General features: G+C 29.2%; 1 long non-coding RNA gene across 1 annotated transcript; it reads right to left on the bottom strand.

Annotated features, from left to right (window-relative positions):
• Window positions 1-265: 265 nt before the first annotated feature.
• On the bottom strand, window positions 266-3,590 carry LOC111707211 (uncharacterized). The gene is made up of 3 exons (XR_002766393.1): window positions 3,565-3,590; window positions 3,045-3,095; window positions 266-336 (listed from the first exon to the last, which is right to left on the bottom strand). It is a non-coding gene; the product is annotated as an uncharacterized LOC111707211 (long non-coding RNA).
• Between the last annotated feature and the right edge of the window lie 3,063 nt (window positions 3,591-6,653).

The raw sequence follows: 6,653 nt of genomic DNA, 5'->3' as shown, positions 1-6,653 counted from the left end.
TCATCATCATCGTCATTATCATCATCATTGACATCATCGTCAACATCATCAACATCATCATCATCATTATTATCATCATCATCATCATCATTAACATCATCGTCAACATCATCAACATCATCATCATCATCATCATCATTATCATCATCATCATTATCATTATTATCATTATTTTATTATCATTCTTATTATTAATATCATTAACATCATCGTCAACATCATCAACATTTTTATAGTTTTTGTCATTATTATTATTATTTTAAAACCTGTGATGTTAAGTAGGAAATACCATTTTTTCAAATTGTATCATCTCATGTCACAGACTTCAGTCTAAAACTAAAATATTTGTTACAAAAGATAAATGTTTATACATTTTTTACATATACAGGGTATGTATTAATTGTTCTAAATGCCATTGCAATTAAAAAAAGATTTACGAAAAAAGATTTGTTTCTACCCCCCTCCCCCCACACATTTTTTTGATTTTATAAAATTTCATGGCTTGAAATAATTAATTCCTCTATTATATTTGTATTCTTGTATTAAAAATACTAAAACACTATTAAGGACAGTTAAACCAAATATGAAAAGATGTATGAATTATATACATAATATATTAATAGGAAAGAAACCGTGTGTAGGAACTCAGGAAATGTAGAAACTGTTTTTAATGTTGTTTTCTATTATTCTCCCAGATTTATGATGCTTAATGAGTAGTTTCCTTGCTCTAATGGAAATCAATAGATTGAGGCTATTAAGAGGGTAAAAATATTATTTTTCTCTTTCAAACTTTTATTGAACAAAATTACAGTAAAATTCTATATATGTGTGATAAAATGTAAACAACCAAAAAATGCTTCTCGCATTGTACTCTCCATTTCATGTTAAATTTAGATTTGACTATTATTTTTCTTGTATTTATTTTTGTGTTTAAATAAAAACTCTTTATTAAAATAATCATACCATGCTTTAAAATTTAGAATATTTGAACATTGTTTTTGATCCCTCTGAACTATTAAAAACAAATACGAGTATTCCTTTCATTTGCCACTTGGTTCCCTCTCCATGTTCAATTTCCATTTTAACTGATTACTCAAACTCTATAATTTTTAATTCCTATAGCTTTGCTACGTTATGTTATAAACCTTTGATTTTAAACTTTCTCTGGATGTGTTCTTTGATTATTAGACAAAACAATGCACATGCAATCAAATATGAAAAAATATTAAATCTTTTCCCTCCAATTAATTTTTGTTACCCTAAAAATATCGTGCAATATTACGTAAAAATGAAGCTTCAGGTGGCAAAAAGTTGATCAAAAGACCTAATTAAGAATTAAAAATCAACAATATTGTTCCGGCTTAAAATCCCCTAATCACAATCTTTTGGGGTGATGGCTATGTCCTCAAAAAAAATAAAATATGACTAGATCATACCAGAAAATGATCAAACAAATGAAACAAAGAATAATGTTTCCGCTCACTGCAAACTACACAGATGGGGAAGGTCAAATTTATCCGACATAACTTGTAGGACTTTGTGACCTCGAAGGTCTTCTATTTTTGATTTTACGCAGAAGTAAAGTTAGTTTCAAATATAAAGAGACATCGAAAGAATTTTTTTAAATGTCGTATTCTTAACTTTCCGATAATGGAATGCTGCAGATGTTTAGTTTTTTACTTGAATGATTATAAATGGAGCTCTTTTAAGCTGTTCCCGCATATTTATGGCTATTTATTTATTTATGGCAATTACTGACATTTACGTATAATATTATAAAACCCATTAAAAAATTGTCAAGACGACATTTCATAAATTCTTTCAAATCTCAAAATCTCCGGGAAACACTGTATGAAAAGGGCAAATTCAAAATAGGAGTTATGATTAAAAACATAAAATTTCAATCTTTACTTTAGTTTGGCGCCGCTGAAATAAGTCCCCCCCCCCTCCAATCTTTAGGAACTGTGTATTAATTATAATAGTATTATCACATGGTAAATATATCTGTTACAATATACTCTATATTATCAGTATTAATTAGAAATGTTTTATTTATACATATTCATTGTTGTATCATTCATACTATGAGAGCTCTTATACGATTAATATCATACAAAGAAAATAAAAACATTTGTATCTTGTAATTTATCTACATTTTCCATTATCCGTACTGTACTGTACTGCCGGCAATATGCTATATATTTGTTTTGATAAAACCCCATAAATAACTGAACACTCCACTATAATTTGATATTTAAACTTAGATAATTCATAGTTTGAAAACAAAGTTTTCTACGAGTATTCGAGTAGAGTGGGTTACTACCAAAAACCCCGAGATTCTAAGCTGTTTAGTCATTAAATAATGGCGGACATTCAGCACATTGTTTAGTAAATCAAATAGATGCAGGGTTTTTGATTCGTGATTTTTACCTATTAACCCTGTAAACTATAAAAAAATTATATTTGTAACTGCTATAACTAGTAATACTATATGTGTAAGCTATATGGAACTGGCAGTTTAAATGTTTGCTTACGGAATGCTTTCTTATCAGCGTATACCAACACAATGATAACACACAAAAAATAAAATTCAAAATATTGAAAAATGACGAATACTCTAAAAGCAAAGAACAACAAGAAATTATCCATCTATACTCTGACTGTCTAGTCTGTATATCTGTGTTACTCAATGTCAGGTTGCAAAGAGATAGGGATTAGAAAAATTTGACTCAAAAGACTCAGTTTCTTTACATACACGTCTCTCGTAAATATATTAAGAAAACGCCTGTAGTGGTTTCTTATTTTAATTATTTTTTAATAATTTGCAGCGGTTTCTTTGAAAAGTATCGTGCTAATAAAGAAAAAAAGGTTGGAAAACTACATTATTTTCTAATGTCTTGTTCAGATTAATGTAGAAAGGGAACCGTTGTGAATCGGAAATGCCTCTCTATAAATGAAAATAAATTGAATTCCGACTCAAGTCCCTTTAAAGATAAGTTTAACCTACCTAGGTTCAAAGTATTTTAAAGATAAGTTTAACCTACCTAGGTCCAAAGTATTTTTCCCAAGTTTTGAAGACGAACAAAAAGACTCGGCTGAAACAAAAACGCTGATATAAATGTTTGGTTAAAAAAAGACATTTTTTCAGACTTAATTAGTCCTAAAATTATTACTACAATTTTGTGCGTACGTTTGTGTTTTTATTTATTTGATATAATGCCTTTTTGCTCATTTGAATAAAAATTCTTTTATTAATAACACTTTCGTAACTATACTCAAAGACTTTAAAAACGGCCTAAACAATCAAGTTTTTCGGCACTTCATTTTGAAATTAAGAATTTAGAATCAACCGAATTTTTTATTAAACATTCCTTTGTAAAGAGCTGGTTTTCACCTGGGCCTGCTTAAATAAGTTTGTAAATTAAAGAAAACAATGAAAATTCCTACATATATACCAAAATACCAGCATTCTATAAAGAAAACCCATTTTTATAATCTGCTTCACAAATTGGTCTTTAAAAATAAACTAAAGAAATAAGTAAATTGTAACACATTTACTTTTACCTTTTTCAATTTCATTTTTTGACGCTGAAAAATCTGAAAATATTCTTTTATTTTATATATACATATTCAATCTCTATTCGGCGAACAGAACAGCTATACGACAATCAAACAAAATGAAAAATTTTAATTTATTTAAAAACATACTTCAGACGGAAATTAACTTATCTGTTAAAATTAATAATTATTATTTTATCTTTTAAATTATAGAAATGCTCTAGCAGCACATATATGTAAATATGTCAATGCCATATTTCTGCTTGTTTTTCTTTTTTCTTTTAAAAGAAATAAAAAAGTTTTTTGGGTTAAAGATCATGGTTTATCATCATTAACATATTTTGATTTAAAAAAAAAGTTTGTGAGATCATTAAAGTTTTGAAATAAATTAAATCCTCCTTCTACTCCTACTCCCTAGATTAGAAATGGAGGTCATTCATATACACAGTACATATTTTTCAGATATAGAGTACACAGTAAATTATCTTTAAGATACAGAGTACACAGTAAATAATCCTTCAGATATAGAGAACACAGTAAATTATCTTTTAGATACAGAGTACACAGTAAATAATCTTTTAGATATAGAGTACACAGTAAATTATCTTTTAGATATAGAGTACACAGTAAATAATCTTTTAGATTTAGAGTACATAGTAAATATTCTTTTAGATTTAGAGTACACAGTAAATAATCTTTCAGATACAGAGTACACAGTATGCATATTCTTTGAGATCTAGAGTGCAGCAGAGTACACAGTACATATTCTTTCAGATATAGAGTACACAGTACATATTCTTTCAGATATAGAGTACATAGTTATAATATTTCAGATATAGAGTACACAGAACATATTTTTTCAGATATAGAGTACACAGTACATATTCTTTCAGATATAGAGTACACAGTACACATCCTTTCCGATATAAAGAGTACACAGTACATATTCTTTCAAAAATAAAGTACACAGTACAGTATAGTACAAAAAGTATATATTCTTTCTGATAGTGTGTACCCAGTAAACTTTCTTTCTGATATAGAGTACACAGTAAATGTTCTTTCCGATATAGAGTACACAGTACATAATCTTTCCGATATAGAGTTCAAAGTACATATTCTTTTGATTATAAAGCAAACAGTAGATATATAATATTAGATAGTACCCGATTTTTTTTCTGGGATTAACAAATATGTAAAGGCTTCCTTTACACCTTCCTTGATGTATACCGTAAAGGTTGTCCACTATAAATTGAGACTTTTTAAAAAGTTTATAAAATAGCAAATCCACCAATATGAAAAATCCGCGATGATCAGCCACCTGTGCCCTGGGAACAAATTGTTGCAGTGTTTTAGAAGATTAAGGACATGAAAGAGGGTGGATGAGAATATTTTTTGGTAGGTTCTACATCCAAAACTACAATACCAATTATATTTCATATTTTCCCCTGAAAGTTAAGGGCCTTATTTGACAAAATATTTTTATACATGCACACAGAGACTGCCTTTGAAGCTAGTGTTTCTCATGAAATTTGCCAAAATCCAATCAACCAGCGTTAATTTAAACCTAAGTGAGTAAAAGCGTTTTTTTCAATTTATAGTGGACACCTTTATGATATATTCAATTATTAAATTGACATAAAAAACTGGAAATATCACAATCACTGTGCATTTATATTTTTATGTACATATATATGTTAATTTCACTATCTTAAAAGAGAAAAAATTTCTTACGTTTTTAAATTTAATTGTTAATAATCTTGATCTTTTAACATTTTTTTCACCCCCCGAACAGCTTTATACCTAATTTGACATATAGCGAAAGTATGCTTCTTCATTAAAAAATCGATTTTTCAGTAAAATTTATCGGTGTTACTTTGTTCAAGTTGATTGAATAAAATTATCTGCACGAAGCGCCAAACAAATTGTATACATTTTTTCTCTTAATGGTAATCATGGGCATGGAGAATGGAGATCAAGTTTCTAAACGGGGATATATATGTCCCCAAGATTCTAGGGGAGGGGCTTACCCCCAATTACGCCCCATATTTACGTCCCTTCCCGTGATTTATTTTTCCCTTTTTCTTTGTCTTACCCCCCCCCCCTTTACTCTTCACGTCCATATCTCTCAGCTTCATCTTTCCTTTTTATCCTTTAAAATGCATTAATTATTCATCCCATCCTGCTTATAAGCTAAGCATCCATAGTTCTTGGAATAAATTATCAAAATTCATCTTTTTTGGAAAAATATTAATTATTTAAAATTCTGCTTAAAGAAATCTAGTGGCTATTCAAAGTTTTTTTCGGTTCGGAAAACTTATTTTCATTGGAAAACAAATTATATTGATTTTCGTTTTATTAAAATTAATCATTTCCACAAAATCAAGCCTAGACATACGATCACGCAATGTATACAAGTGTTGTTACGCATAAAACATATCGTGATATGCACATGTACACAGGGAACTTCACGTCAATTTTATTCTGTGGTGGTTTTTAGTAGACGTATATTTTTGAATTATTTACTCTTTTCCGCGGCCAAAAGCCCGGTTTTCAAAGTATATTGTGACCTGCTTTTATCAATTATTAATCTTTATTTCCAAAAAGAAAAGTCAACATGAAAAATGGAACGCTGGAAACTCTTTTACTGTGGATATCGAGATCCATGCATGATCTTCTAGCTCATTGCTAATCTCCAAATTAAATTAATCTTTATTTAATATCATAAAATGTCTAAAATTCAACCATTCAGAGTGTCGTTTGCAGAAACTGAACAGTCGTTAGAAGAAGCCGGGCAATTTAGCGCGGAACCAATTATCTCCAAAGAATTCTCATTCGTCGGAATCCATCAGGGATATCAAAATTAGGGAGAATTGAGCAGAAAATCAAAAGTGTCCAGAGTGGATATCTAGATTAAGCGATTGGGATTAAGGGTATCCAAAAAAGAGTTTCCAGCTCTGACTGTTTAAATGTTGGTCAGACCTCATTTTATTGATCAAATCCTTCTTGTTTCACTCAATTGGAAACAAGTGAAGATTAACCTCATGTAAGGATTAAATACACAGTTCAGATTAAAGGAGAAGGGAAACGACTTAGTT

The sequence above is a fragment of the Eurytemora carolleeae genome, unplaced genomic scaffold (assembly GCF_000591075.1).
Source record: "Eurytemora carolleeae unplaced genomic scaffold, Eaff_2.0 scaffold768, whole genome shotgun sequence".
Taxonomy (NCBI): domain Eukaryota; kingdom Metazoa; phylum Arthropoda; class Copepoda; order Calanoida; family Temoridae; genus Eurytemora; species Eurytemora carolleeae.
The sequence above is the reverse complement of the archived record's forward strand: the minus strand, read 5'-3'. Positions and strand labels throughout refer to the sequence as shown.